Consider the following 16728-nt stretch of genomic DNA (forward strand, 5'->3'; position numbering starts at 1 on the left):
GGTATAATTGTGTTCTCAAGCTTCGAAATAATGGAATTCCTTCTATATTAAAACAAATTTCTAATTTGTCAAATAATTGATAGTTTTCATGTATCAGGACATTTTTTAGTGCATTTTCTAAACCTAAATAACAAAAATCTCCCGTACTTAAAGCAATTATTTCAGTAGAAATCGGAGTTTGCAGTATTGTACGACTATATAATAGAAGTTTTGAGTGATAAGTTGCTAATATACGAAGCAAATCCGTAAGAGCCAATCGACTTATATTATGTTTGACAGTAGCCCAATGTATTAACTTTGATATTAGATCATGATCATTATCACTATTATTGCTATTGCTACTATTAATATCAATATTATCGTTGTTATTATTTTTTAAATCGTACTCATTTCTTAACAACTTATTAATATTTTCACAACTTTAACTTTTTTCGGAGAAAGATAGTTGCGTATCTACATTTACATTTTCGGGAATAGAAGCGTCATTACCATGGTCATTACTATTATAAAGAGCATTTGAACAACACTGTTCTAGATGTATAATAGTGTTCTTTAGCAAATGCAGTTTAGCCCTTTGCTGTTGTCGCGACTGCGTGCGAACACCGGGGAAAAATGCTGGTAAATTATTTCTTTAAAACAGTGGACTGTATTATGCTTTTATTTACAAGAGGGATAAACTACTGCGAGTTTATCCTTAGGAATCAATGGTTAGAACCTCTGCGGGCTTAACCGGGATAGGTAAAATAAGCGATGCTGCGATGCGCTTTCGATGAGTGCTAGCGGTAGACTGTCGGAGCGGGCTGCGTTTTAATGCTAGCATGATTAATGCCTTTGTCTTTTGACAAAGAAGAACCTTTGCACTTAGGTCCCTTCGACGGGATATTCCCGTTGCTGAGCGCGATAACATATATATTAGAATAAAGAATTGATCCCTGCATGAGCTGTCCCGGATGCGCAATGATATTAATCCGACAGAACAAGGCGACATTGAGCTGACTCAGTATTCTAATCTTTTTCCCTTTATAACAAAGGTACTCAATTACCCGGAGCATTTTATTTAACAAAAAAGCATCGTTTTTAATAACCTAATCTTGAACATCGACTAATAAAATCTTTTTCTTTGCGAAGTTTGGGCATATTGTTAAAAATATAATAGCAGAAAGTACAAAATAATAAATATAGCTCTTAATACTTAAATGTAACTCGACTTATTATCTTACAAAACCTTGCTTCAGTGAATCCGCTTTTTCATATGTTGTAACCCGACCCCCTAGCAACAAGAAGTCACTGGACTTCGGGCGTGGACCGAATTAACAACTGATGCTCAGCAGATCATCAAACTTTTGGAAATCTACTGAGGATTTAACGCCTTGCACTTTTAGTAAGGCAAATGACCAAAAACGATCATTAACCGAAATCACCGAAAACCGCTGACTGTTGCAATTCACCGTAGCAACAGTCGCGTATATAACCCGCGTACTATCAACTTCCGCGGGGTAGTCGCAACAACAGAATACGCGTGTCACGCTGCCCGTCGCACACCCGATTGTAACTCTACCGGCAAGTGTATCAAAGTGTAATAAAGAGAAACAGCAGTTAGTATCCAGCAATATTTATCATTTTATCTCCTACACTCGCACGAGTCTTCTGCGGTCCCGGAGGACGGACCCCTTGCACCGACCACGGTGAAACACATATCTACAGTGTTCAAGCGCTGTTTTGCATGTTTAAGCCACACTTTTATTGTATTTTTTATGTCATTTTCCGTAGTCGATTTTAATCTTACTAGTATTGCACCTACGAAAATATAAAAAATTACAAATAAATATCCCAATTAACAAGAAATCATTGCTGCTATGTTAATATAATGTTATTTACTAACATGGTAATGTTTCATAGTATGTCATTTTTAATGTTGTATGAATAATCATAATGAACATACTTTGACACTGATTTGGAAGTTTAAGAAATGTGGAAATAACATTATACCACAACGTTGTAAATAACATTGCTCTAATGTTTCTTTAACATTATAATAAATATTTTTTGTTTGCGCCTTTTTTCGCATTATTCGTTCATTTTGTTTAATTTGATAAAGCTCGTTTCGATTCTTTCCTTAGCAACGATTGTTTATTGATTTTCCAATTTATTTACAAAATTTATTTCGGTAATCAGTTGGTTATCAGATGTTGACGGTGACACATGTGTAAGAGAATATAGATCATAGAAAGCATATTATAATAATTGCGAAAGTAAATCAAACAATTACGTGATCTGAGAGTGTTCCTTTCTATAAAGTGACAAAGTGTTAATACGGGCTGCTCACGGAAATCATATTTACAACTGCTGTTGAACAGCGGAACAGGCTGATCCTGTATAAACGCTCTGGCTGCCCCCGATTAAAATTCTTGGGCTGCTCCCATTCGAGGAAGCGGGCTGCTCCCGCCGACTCATACTTTTACAAAAGGAACAAACAATACAAATTAATTTGGATTTAAACGAAAGGATTATTTGGTGTCAATTCTGAAATTCAAATTTAAGTTTAATCTGGCTTCAGAACTGTGAGTAAATTAACCATTCTTATTCTTTGTATTTTTCTCGGTTTATCAGCATGCGCTCTTTTAAAACCTTTGTAAAAATTGTAGTTTCTCAATTTTTGGCTTTTTCTCTCCTCCCATGCTGGAGGAGGGTTTTTTATGCCAATTAAAATCCTTCTTTCTTGTTCTTCAAATTCGAGTTTATTATTTTTGTTCGCGAATACGCCGCTTCATTCGCATAATTCCTCGCTATGTGTCTGGAGCACGTGCTCTCTGCATGTGCTCCCGATTCCACGCGAATTGAGGCGACGAAATATTTTCGGTCGCTCGGGTGTTTTGTCAGATCGCTTGATTCAGTAGCTGACTAGACACGACGCGATATACGGGTGTTCGTTGCTTCCGTTTTTTGTACTCCGCTGCCGTGGATCTAATCGTTCTACTCCGGTCTGCTGACCTGCAATACCACCCGCCGCGAGTGCCATACCGTCGAATTTGACCAGTGCTACTCATTACCGCCAGGAACTGCTGTTTCTTATGTGGTCTCGACACGGCAAGCGAACGTGGTCGCGATCGCGAACTCCTGGGCTTATCCGTGAACTTTCGTTTTGCGCGCAAGATTGTCCGAACTGATGGGCGTGCAATTACACGTTCTGTTTGCAAGATTTCCGTCGCGTTTCCGTTGCTTAAGCTTGATTCAAAAGGAGTTGAAGAAGATCTCCGTTCGAAGCGATTATAATTCGTATCCATGCCGAGACCGAGCACGTGAAGCGCGCGTGCTTTATGAACTCTTTCTTTGTATTTTCGTTGCGAGAATAAACGTTAATTTTTTGAGTGTTTCGTCAACCGATTGTTCTTATTTCTATCGTGTTTAATCCTCAAGTGAGTGGTCACTTCTGACCATCCGGCAATTATCACGCACGCGGATCGTGACGCGCTCACGCGTGTGCACGAGAACAATTTTAATTATATTCGAGTTTATTATTTTAATTATTATTTTCTTCCGTAAGAATTTTCAGTCATCTGGTATAAGTTTTATCTGCAGTCAAATTCAGATTATTGCATACATTTCTTGTAACATAAAATTCATAATAAAAGAAATGTTAATGCCAAAATCAATATAATATATACAAACACCTTGCAATAATGTTAATTGTAATATATATTTTATTGACTTTTGTTATTTTATGAACATGTTTTAACTAAAATTTTTATATTTACATGTTAAAATATTGCATTTGTGTTTTTTTGAGTACTGATTATATATGGAATTTTTTTAAGGCATAAACGTGATATGAGCGAATAATTTATGTGTCTTTAATAGTTAATTTTTATTAATAGTTATATTTATAATAATAGTTTTATTTACAAAATTTTTAGCATTAATTTTTTTTATAAAGATTAAAGCTCCGCTAGTTCGATTACGAAAACTACGTTAAAAATACATACGTCACACTTATCGAAATTATGATCTAAAGGTGTGAAAAATTATGTTATAAAGTTAAATTATTTTTGTGACTTTTTTCATTAAAAGAAATTTTTATTGTCATGTAAATTACAAGAATTTTAAAGATATATCGGAACATCCCTATAATCGCAGTTACTGATTACTTAATTAAAAGATATAACATGTCTTAAAATCCGTAACAAGGAACCAACTTTTATGAGTTATCACATAACAGTCGAAAACTTGACAAATGGACGCCTTAACGAGCCTGTTATATTCCAACTAAAATGTAATTTTAAATATGAGAAAACGACGCTACCTCTTCTTTCAATATTACTTTTAAGTAAAATATCTATAATATAATTCGGCGGTATCGGAATATCTCTAAAACTGCAGTTACTGGTTATTTAATAAATAAACATAACATAAGATCCATAACAAGAAACAAACTTTTGTGAAAATCATATAATAGTCGAAACCTCGACAAATGAATGCCTTAACGGGTCCGTTTATATTCCGGCTGAAATGTATTTTATATGCAAGAATGCGACGCCGCCTAGTGGCGATACCTCGTACTTTTCAATGACTGTTCCGAAATGCTTATTTCACGATTTGAAGTATGCATCGTGATGTCTTTGCTTGTACAAAACGTAAAAGAAAAATAAAAATACATTTTTGATATAAATAAATTATAAGCTTTGTAATAAACATATTTCAAAAATGATCGGTTTAATCGTTGTTGAGATCCGATAATCTCAATAACTTAAAATAAAGGACCGTGTCTCTTGATATTATAAAATTAATGCTAACATGTTTTTATTTATTGCTTATTATACTTGCTTTTTATACTATTTATTGCTTATTATACTAAATTTATACTACATTTTTCGAGCTTTTATTTAACTTTTTGTTGTTGCAAACTAAACTGATACCGAACTTTAAAACCTTTTTTTTTGACAGCTGACGTTTAAAGGCCAAAGTACATACACACTTATACATAACGCATAACGCGTATGTATAAAGAATATGATTGGTTCAATTTCTTATGTATTTACTGCTTAACAAAAGTGTGTGCTCCCGGCTTTACTATCGTTTAGCACGAAGCGAGCCAATCGAGAGAACCAATCAGCGACGGTTTTAAGCGGCAACAATAAAAGACAACAATAGAATCAATTTTCAGCTAATTAAACGTCACACCAATTTTTTACAGACTAAACTAGAACAATACAAGCGCGCGCTACACGCGCGCATTAGTTCAAAAAGAATCATTAACAATTTCAATTATATGATTATTTTAATTTTTTTATAATTTTTAGTGAACAAAGTTTAAAGATGTGATAATTTAATTATTCTAAAGGTTTCAATTAACAGCTACGATAAAAAAATTATGAAATAATTTAATAAAATTATTCGAGGTTTCGTGGTATAAAGGGCGAAGGTTTTCGTAGCACAAGATATATTGTTCTTACATTTACTTGAGGAATATATATTTGGTGTGAAAATTGATTACACGTGTTGCGTACATTGCGACGAACGGAATAACTTACAGGAAGTTATAGAATCATGTATATTACGGCGCAGGCGTAAAAGTATCGTGAGGGAGCTACGGAGCTATATAACTAGTAGAGACCCTCAAACAGAGACTGGCCATTCGATTTCGTCAAAATCCTACGAGCGAGAAAGATATATAAAGTTAACTCACTTTATTTCACTCTTTTAAGAATAGGAATGTGTATGTACACATATATGTGTTGTTACTACAGTGAAGTAAAGTGAAGATAACAAGCAACTCAAGCAACATGGTTGGATGTTGTGCAGAGTTTTGCAATAATAGTTCAACAAAAGGATATACCATGAAAGTATTCCCAAGGAATGCTGAATATCGTGCGATATGGGCAAAAAATGCAGGCCGCAAAGATTAGACGCCAACAAATAATATGTATCTTTGTGAGGTTAAGTTTTATATTTTTATTATAACACTAACAAATCTCAATTATGTGATTAAATTAAATAATTTTTTTATATAGGTTTATTTTGCTACTAATATGTGGCAACAAAGATTAAATGGAAAAAAAAAATTAAAAAAGAATGCAGTTCCCACTATATTCGGTTTCTTTCTTAAAAAGAAAAACCTAATAAATAATAATTCTAATAATCTACTAATTAAGAACAATGAAAGTAAAATTATGAAATGTGAAGTAAGTCTGGAAACACTAATACTATAACAAAAAATTTAATGTATCTGTATAATATAAAACTTTTTCTAGATTATGAATACATCTGAGTTAATAGAAAATAACAATGTTGATAGTGATGAGACAGATAATATTGCAAATAATCAGCTGAGTAATAATAAAAGTCAAGATGTGGAATATGAAGTAAATATTAAATATTAAAATAGTAATGCACTACATTAGAAAATTATAATGTACAGTCACCGGCAATAATGGCCTGTCGCACTGCGGCGACGGCGGCTCCCGTGCGTGAGGTGAGGTAGTGTGCGTGAGGCCTCACCGCGGATCGCGTACGTGAGGCGCGGAACGCCGAAAGGAGCAAGAGGACGGGGGAAAATTTGGTGGGGGGCGTTCTCATGCTCTCTCTCGCTCGCGACCCGTGAGTGTGAGAGAGAAAGCATGAGTGAACGCTAAGGAATTATTATAGGCGCACCTTCGCTCTCTCGCTTGCACGCGTTCGTGTTTATACGGGTAGACAAGGATAGAAGTATATCGCAAGAGTACGCTATTAATTCTAGCGTATACTTTAAGACATTTCGCGACTTTTAACAATCGAAATTAAATACTCATGTTACTTATATTTTAAATATATATTTTTACATTACGTATAATTTAATTTTGAGATAATTTTCGTTTTCTGTCTTGAGAAAGACAATTTTAAATGCCGTAAGCTCTCGTATTTATGCTTGTTGGTATAAATAATAGGTGGAAGCATGTGGTAGGATACCATTTCACAGGTAATAGTTTTTTTTCAGCAATTTTAAAAGATAATGTATTTCAGATTATCATTAAAGCCAAACAAACGGGTTTTCATGTTAATTTTTTCACGTCGGACATGGGTCCAGGAAATGTTGGTGTTCAGTCGCATGTGTATGCAACCGAATTTGAATAGCCTGGCGTGAGCAATATGTGAAAATTGCGCTGTTGGGCAGCAAATGCCGATGCAAGCGCCACCGGTAGTGAGTGGCGAAAAGAAGAACCGAAGAAGGAAGAAGAAAGTAGTGAGCAGCGAGTTTTTGGCACAGCAGGAGATTAACGCGAGCAGCAGAAAAAGAAAGAAAAGGAGAGTCGCGAAACAAGCCGAGAGAAGGAAAGGAAGGGTGTGAAGGAAGGAAGTGTGTGGAGAGTAGAGAGGAGAGGCGCGGGAGAGTGGCCAGAGGGTCGTCTTGGAAGGTTTAGGAGGAAAGGTAAGAGTCAAAGGGCCACGTGCGTAACAGGCCGATGGCATGGCTGCCCGGCACGTGGCAGGCTTGCGCCTGACCGACGACGGCACTCTGTGTGAGCTCGTCATTGCTTGAGTTGTGGGCTCTAAGCGGGTTTGCCGAGAAACAGCGACGACACGGGAAGTGAGCTCGCTGGATCTCGCCGGCTGCAAACAGAGCAAATACTTATTAAGACATTGCGCGATGCTGTAAGTCGCATGCGCAGTTGCCGCCGACGGGATCGCACAAGATGGCCTTTAGGGAAAGAATTACGACATATATTGTGTTTATATTATGGTTTGAGTTAAGGCTTTTCCCTTCTCCCAAGCAAGGGGAGGGTTTTTATGCCTATAATAAATAACTTGTTGCCTAAGTTGAATATTTTATTTGCATTTCCTCCCAGATACGCCACCTGCCATCCATCATATCAACAGAACCAGTCCATAATTATTTTCCAGAATTCAATTCGTTCTTATTGTTAATTAAAGAAACAGTTGGATTGTGGAAATTATTAGGTATAAGTACGGGACGATTTAGTAAAGTAATTAATTCTATTATACATCCGTTTGATGCAAATCGATTGTTATTTATAATTGGTGACCCACCGCATATTTTAAAAAATTTGAAACAAGCGTTAGTTAGCAATAAAACGATAATTATTTTTAATGATATTGTAATAAAATATAACTTACCTAGCGATAAAATAGAATTAAAACATTTTGATGAACTGATAAATATTCAAAAAAATTGTGAACTGTTTTTAATACCTAAATTAAATACAGACGATATTTGGTGCAATAATTTTAACAAAATGAAAGTCAATAAAGCTATGCATGTTTTTCCTAATGATGTAAGTAGCTCTTTTATGTTATTGGCAGATGAAAAAAATAAGTCTGAGTATGTCACTACTGCCTGGTTTGTTAAAATAATATCTAAATGGTTCCCTCTTATGACATCCAGATACTGCACATTAGCTCTTGGGACTAAATATGAAAACATATACAACGAAAATATTAATTTTTTGAATGAAGTCATTGATATTTTTACTAAGTTAAAAATCGGATACGCAGGAGATTTTAAACCAGTGCAAAGAGGTATTATTATTACCACTAGGTCAATAATAGATTTAACACAATATCTTATTACTCAAAAAAATTATAAGTTTGTTTTAACATCCCGATTTACTCAAGATTGTCTAGAGAATCTTTTTTTGCAAATTCGACAAAAAAATGTTGTACCTGATCCATTACAATTTGTGAATAATTTAAAATTAATTTCTATTGCAATGTACTTACGACATATAAACAACAGCAATTACAACAATGATGATCAAGAATATCTTTCTGGATTTATTGAATATTTATCAGGAAAACAGAAAAACACTAACAATGTGACAGATTCTAATAATAATATTAATTTAGCAAATATTGATAAAATTCCACCTTTTAAACATAATTCAATACAATTAACAAGTATTGAATTAAATTCATTATATAACATTGCAGGATATATTATAAAATCTGTAACAAAAATATGTAAAATTTGTAAGAATTGCATTGATTCTGTAAAATCAAATACTTTATTGCAACAATATTCTTTTACAAAGTTTGTTTCTTTTAAATGTTATAAAAAAAATTCATTATTTTTTGTTAATATTAAAACTTTCAAAATATTTATAATATTTGAACAGATGTTTCGACACTATTCTAAATATTTTAAAATTAAAAATTTAGATTGGAAAACTTTTTTAATTACTAAATTCAGTTCAGTTCCCGCAGAACATATTGCAAACTGTCACCAATTATTTTTGAAGATAATTAAAAGGTTTATAACATTTCGATTAAGAATAATAAATAAAAAGAATGGCAATAATTGTAAGTGTTACGAAAGTAAGTCTATAGCTGTACATACTTTTTTTAAATAAATTTTGTACGTTTATAAATATTTTTTTTTGTGATTTAATAATTAATTAATAATTATGTTTTATCCTTTTTTAAAATTTATCTACGACAACAATAATAATATTTAATTTCTTTAAAATGTTTATTTTTATTAGTTTTACTGAATTATAACATTAATATTAATAGTAAGGTTTTGAATATGAGCGGGAGTTGACGAAAATTCTCGAGCCAATCAAAAGTGGCCCCCTGACGGCCAGTCTCTGTTTGAGGGTCTCTAATATAACTAGTAAAATCAGAGTGCGGTTAAATCAAATTACAATTAAAGTAAATATAAAGAATGAGGATCGAATTGCTTCAACAAAAATAATAAAATAAAAAAGAAAAAGATAAAAAGACAATATAACACAATGTAATATATTAAAATATAAATAATGTAATATAATTAAAAAAAAAATTTTAATGTGCAATGCAGCAAAACTTTCCCGTCCTACTTAAACAGACTGCGGACTGTCGGTTGTACTTTTTCTTTTTTTTTTTTTAAATACAACCGGTGTGGTTAAAAATTTTTGATGCATTCTACATCATTTCTCTAAAAAAAATATATATTAATACAAATATATATAAAAATATAAAGATAAAGATATATTTTGTAGGCATTTTTTTAAATAAAACGTTATATTCTCTTAAGAGCGTTATTGTGAGAGACTTATCATTATTATTTTGACCGAGGCACCGCTAGGCCTCTTGTATTATTATTAACGGCGAAAACAGCGAGACTCGCGGACGGGTCGACGACTCCGCGAGCAAACGTTATTATTTGAAATACACCTCGCAATAGAACCATTGGCCGCGAATAAAAAAGTAGGAGAGAAACACGGCGAGATAAAAGGACCGGCTCCGTGCGGATCGAGGCTCTCTCTCGAAAATAAAGAAAGTTAACAGTGCGCTTGAATTATTTAATTCCCGTCACGAAATTACCAAAGTATCCCTACAATTTATATAATTATATTTATACATACCGCGGTAAGACGTAATAACATCATTATCAACATCATATAATAACATCACTATCAAACTTACATTACTATCATCCTGTTATCTTTTTTTATTTTTGTCTTATTATTATTTTTTTTTTAATTAGATATTATAAACTTCTTATTATGTTTTAAATATTTCTTTATATACGTAATTTTTGACTTTTGTATTATTACGTTGTTCTCCTAAATAAATGGTTAATGCTTTCCACGATCGTACTCGTGAACAAGCAATATAGAGTTGACCATGATTAAAAACGTCTTTGGTTAAATCAAGTCCTATTTTATCAAATGTTTGTCCCTGTGATTTGTTAATCGTCATAGCAAAAGCTATTTTAATAGGAAATTGTCTTCTTTTTAATATAAAAGGCTATTCATTTTCACAATGTAGTGTTATCCGATTTAAAAATATAATATCTCCCGCTTTATCTTCAGTTAAAATTTGACATTTTAATAAATAATAATCTATTTCTTTAATTATTAATCTAGTACCATTACAAAGTCCTTCATTAATACTAAGATTTTGTATTAACATTACAATACAATTTTTTCTTAAACGTAATTAATATGGAGGCAGAGATGTTGGTGATAAAGTGTTTAAATATTCTATTGTTATATGATTATTAATATCTTCATCATCTCCACAATTTTCGGTACTATCTATGCTTGTATAAATTCGTTCTTCAAATATATTTAATAATTCAACAACTTGTTTATTAATTTTATCTACATCAGTATTTCTTGGTGATAATATTGCACATTTAGCTATATTATTGTAATCTTGTTTTTTTATTAATTCTCCAAATGTATCTAACAATATTAGCATTTTTTGATGCTATACAAATTTTAGGAATTTGTATATTATTTTCAGAATCATTAATTTTTCCATCTTCTATATCTACTAAAAATTTTGCAAATTCTACTTCTTTAGGTTTTACTCGCATATTTTGTGTTAATGATAATTGTATAAAATATTTCCAAACATTACTATATTTTATAGATAAATTTACAATTTTACTTCTAGTACCTCGTTCTTTAATCAAAAGAAGTTGTCTAAAAATCACCGCCCAATATAATAATTTTGCCTCCAAATGGTAAATTATTTTCCATAATATTGTTACGTCTGGAGCCGTTTCTTGCACAGTCGTCTCCTCAGTGAGCACAATTTTAATAACTCTGACCAAACTAAGGTCCACGTGCACGGAGACGATTAGTCAACGAAGGCGTCACCAATCAAAAATTGGGGGAAGAAAATCTATTCCCATACCCCGTGAGATAACCCGTACGGTAGCCGGAAACGTACAGCTCATTTCGGCCAATAATATAGTCGTAAAACCTAAATTGGTCTTACCATGATATCGCCTCGAGCAGTACGGTTTTGACTAATCAACGGAAAGTCGTAAAACAAGACAAAGACTCCCGCAGCCGTTGACACTTAGAAAAGCCCCCCCGAATAGTAAGGATACGAACACTATGACCTCCGTTTTCAGTTTTATTACCTAGATAAAATAGAGACGCCAACTCTGTAATAGAAAATATTAAGATGTTCGATAAGCAGATGCGCCGAAACAAACAAGCGTTTCGCAACGATTATCAAAGAAAATAATATGTATAATCGCGCCTGGCAACAGCTAAGGAGCTTCAAGGCAATCGGTGTAATAAAACTCCTAAGAATGACTCAGAATTGGAGCATAATCAAGAAATAAGGAGATGAGACAATACTCCCACCCTTCAACTTTTCTGCTGTATAAGGCCCGCAAATTTAGGGCGAAGACACTACCAAATTAAGATCCAACGTATACATATCGTTACCCTGCCCGATTTCCTCGCGAACGAACAAGTGGTCCATGCAGAACCTCTGGATCAGAGACTCGACGCCCTCACCAACCTATTCAAACAGAAGATACGAGGCCATTGTCAAGCCTACGTTGCTCACTCCCGAGGAAGCAGCAACAAAGACCGCTAGACTGCAAGCTGCAACCAGCAAAAGTGAGTTGAAGATTAGATCTTAAACATCAAAAACACTTAATAAACCGTGAATTATAGTGTCATATCCCATGAATCTGACGCGACAGCAAACCACTGAGATTCTGCAACCTCCTCCATCCGGGACATCAACACATTTCAATTCGACCTCTTCGCGTTTATTAACAAATTCTATCACTTATACTACACCCGACATCACTCAATCGGCATCGCGCTGTGAATCCGTTTTTCCAACCTCTCAATCCAGCGAAAAAACGCTAATATACCTCCAATTTGAAATAGATTCGCATCTATTCCCGTCAACCTCTCAACCTCTTTCAAAACCCGAAACATACCATCCGTTCTCAGATTTAGATTTTCCTACTTCAATATCCCGTCCACCTACCGTTATTCCTCACCTTGAAGAAAACTTCGCTTCCTACGTTCCGGATAATAATCCATCAACTTCCCGTTTTTGCGAATCTGAAAACTATCATTATCCCTCCAATCGAAAATTTTACAATTGCGAATCTCATTTACCACGCTGTGGCTATCATATGTGTGGTTATCAAAGCGGAAAGAATTCCGAATTTCGTTCATCAATTTCTTGCTCGTCATGCTCATTTCCAATCGAGCAGCCTGAAAGAAATTGTCTTTGGACAGGCTCACCATTTTCATTATAACCGAGCAGAGATAAGCAATTGTCCCTTCTGGTCAACACACCCTCCGTACTTCTTTCCTAGAATTCCCCATTATTTCCATTTTACCCCGCCCTGCCGACATTCTCACGCACACTGCCATTCACACATTCATCAAGAGAACCATATGTAAAGATACTCATATACCGAAAAATTGTACACCCGCAAACATTCACAAACACTTGTAATAATTAATTTAAAACAAAGGACGAATTTAATTGTAACAATTATCTAAGCAATAGTTACCGTGAAATTGTAAAACCGTTTTAATAAACCAATATCATTTATCAACACAATCATGCTCTGGTTTTTATTCGCTTAAGACTAGCGCGGCCCTGTCCCTATAAATAAGATTAAATTCTTTTATTAAAAAGGGGCCATAGGCCGCACGCGTTTCGAAAGGAGTGTCAGAGCGCTTATTAAGGCGTTGACCCCCGACTCGAAACCTCAGCTCGTGCGCCTCTGCCGCAGCGGTACCGTCCCTTCTTTTAGCGGCAAATAAAGGATTTTGCCCTGCTGCATCGTTAGCTTTCCGATTCCAGCTTTCGGACGTAACAGAGTAAAATTACAATTTTTTGGGGGTTCGTCCGGGATGAAAAGCGCAGTTTTCTGCAATGAATACCAGAGCTAAATCAGATAAAAGCGTAATAGACGATCTTTACAAAACTGCTTCAGAAGATCAAGGAAGAACACGTACACAAACACGCAGAACATCATCTTCTTCTAAAACAGTATTCACTAATCCTACTTCTAACACAAGTCTCATTTCTGAAGATTATTCCGACGCTTATACCGTAAACATTTCCAAAAACGAATCAAATATTTCCGGAAGTTTTATAGTCAACGACACAATTATTAGTGAACCAAATACGGAACCTAAATTACCCACTGTTCGATTCAGTAAGGTAGTCCTTGGAAATTCGGGTAGTATCCATACCTTGTCTAACTCACCAGTCGAACAAAAAGATTCAATTATGGCTAATACTAATCCTTTCGCCATGCTTAAATATGCAGTAGATGCAGTTCCCTTTCTCAACGGTCAAAATATTCCATTGTTATTTTATCGAGGGGTGTTTAGAAGCAAAAAATATGCTTCCTGCCGAAGCCAAACCACAATTTACAAAAATAATTCGAACAAGAATTGTGGAGGAAGCCCAGAGTACCATACATGATAAAGATTTTGATAGTCTCTCAATTAATAAAATTTTTACAGCAAGTTTACGGACCGGCCAAAAATATTTATCAATTGCAAGGAGAACTAGGCCGTATTTATCAGAAAAATACGGAAACTGTAGTTACATACGCCAATCAATTAAAGTATTTAGGCAAACAAATTTTAGAGGCCCATAAAAGTGCAGGGTATAGAGACCCTAATATTAAAGCATCTTTAGAAAGAGACATGTGTAAGTGTTTTATTAGGGGATTAAAACCGGAAATTGAACAAAGAGTAACGAAAAATTTGGACGTGCATGAAACAGTAAATGACGCTATTCAAATCGAAAGAGATTTATAGCTAATATCTGATTTACGGCAAGAAAGTAATTTTATTATTAAAAAACCCGTTAATGCTGACCGCCTAAAAAAAATTTGTCATATTTGCCGAAAATCAGGCCATACATCCGTAAATTGTCGAAATTTATCATTGCAAGCACCCATAACTGAAATTTTAATATGCCAAATTTGTAAGAAACGCGGCCACAGTGCAGAAAAATGTCGATTTAGAAATTCAGAAATTCAAAAACCCGTTAATTTAATCCAGGAAAAAATGATAACTTGTCAACTGTGCTCACGGACTGGGCATAATGCTAAGAATTGCCGTGTTAACAATAATTTTAAAGATAATAATTATTCGACTAAACCTACTTTAATCTGTCAATGGTGCGACAAAGCAGGGCATTCAGCCCAAAATTGTTGGAAAAAACAGAACGAAACCGGATTTGCAAATAATAAATCGCGAATTATATGCCAAAATTGTAACAATTATGGTCACATAGCAAAAGATTGTCGAACTAAATTTGAAAAATCCACGTCCAAAGATTCGCTATTCTGTCGCTATTGTAAAAAGGATGGGCGTCTCCTTGAAAATTGTGAATTGAGAGTCTCTAATAATCAACGTAGACAGAATAATAACTCTGGAAATTTAGTAGGACCGCCGAAAACAGGCATAGAACCGAATCGGGAGCCCATTTTATTTTCTATAATATTACAAACACATGTCGAACCGTACAAGTGTAACACAAGTTTACCCCGAACTTGTTATAGCATCAATTTTATCAAACATTGTTCTAAAAAGTATTAATCGTACAGCAAAAATAGATAAAACAAAAAACGTGTATTTTATGTACAAACTTATATACAGGGTGTCCCAGACATAACAAAGGATACTGGGAGGATAAATAGAACTAATTGAGACAAGTAGAAAAGTCCTGTACCATTTTGCAAAATTCTCAATCGTTATTGAGAAAAAAATTAAAATGCATAAAATGCATAGGCGTAAGAGCGACAAGGAAGCTGCGCGTGAGTGAGCGCGACAGGCGAATGGCTAGGAATGGCGCCGTCGCCTGTCGCGCTCACTCACGCGCAGCTTCTTTGTCGCTCTTACGCTAGACAAATTAATTTTTTTCTCAATAACTGTTGAGAATTTTACAAAATGATATAAGATTTTTCTATTCATCTAGACCAGTTCTACCTACTTCTCAAATTACGTCCGTTTAGTATGGGACACCCTGTATAAAGGAACACGTTTAGAAAGCGATCGGTTAGACCGTTGTTGAGATCCAAACATCTCAATAGCTTAGAATAAAAGATCTCGCGTAATGATACGCTCGATCACGCTGCTTGTGCACGTAACGCAGAACACTAACGTGTCTCTAGATTATATTATAACTACAAAATAAATGATATTCCCCCCAAAAACTTACCTTTTAAAAAAAAAAGGTTTAAAATAAGCGCCAAGTATAAGTGCGCGAGAAAAGCTTTCTTAAAAAAGTTTTTAAGCAAAACCAAGACTCCCCCCAAAAAGATTTTACCTACAAAATGAATAATATCCCCCCAAAAAACTGACCTTTTTAAAAAAAAAGGTTCAAAAAAAGCGCCAAGTATAGGCAAGCGAGAAAAGCGTCCTCGAAAAAGTTTTTAAGCAAAACCAAGACTCCCCCCAAAAAAGACTCCCTTAAAATTATACTCCCCAAAAATAGACCATAAAATGTGTACTTTAATAACAAATACTCTTCATAAAATTAATGAGATCAAATAAATGCGCCAAGAACCTGAAGAAAATAGAAATTATATTTAAACAAAATCAAGATTCTTCCCAAAAAAGACTCCCCCAAAATAGAACATAAAATGTGTGCATTAATAATAAATACTCTTTATAAAACTAATGAGATCTTGTTCTATCTGAACTGCAAGGAAGAGAATTATTTGTTTACATAGATGATATCGTTATCTACGCAACTACATTAGAAGAACACGAAAGAAAATATAAATTATTGATAGAAAAATTGCGAGAAGCCAATTTAAAATTACAACCGGACAAATGTGAATTTTTAAAGAATGAAGTAACATATCTTTGACACGTAATTGGAAGAAACGGAGTGAAACCGGACCCAAGAAAATTAGAATCGGTCGAAAAATTTCCTAGACCTAAAACATCCAGGAATATTAAACAATTCCTGGGATTGGCTGGATATTACCGTAGATTCATTCCTAGC

Source organism: Cardiocondyla obscurior, linkage group LG02 (assembly GCF_019399895.1).
Source record: "Cardiocondyla obscurior isolate alpha-2009 linkage group LG02, Cobs3.1, whole genome shotgun sequence".
In the NCBI taxonomy this organism is placed as follows: Eukaryota; Metazoa; Arthropoda; class Insecta; order Hymenoptera; family Formicidae; genus Cardiocondyla; species Cardiocondyla obscurior.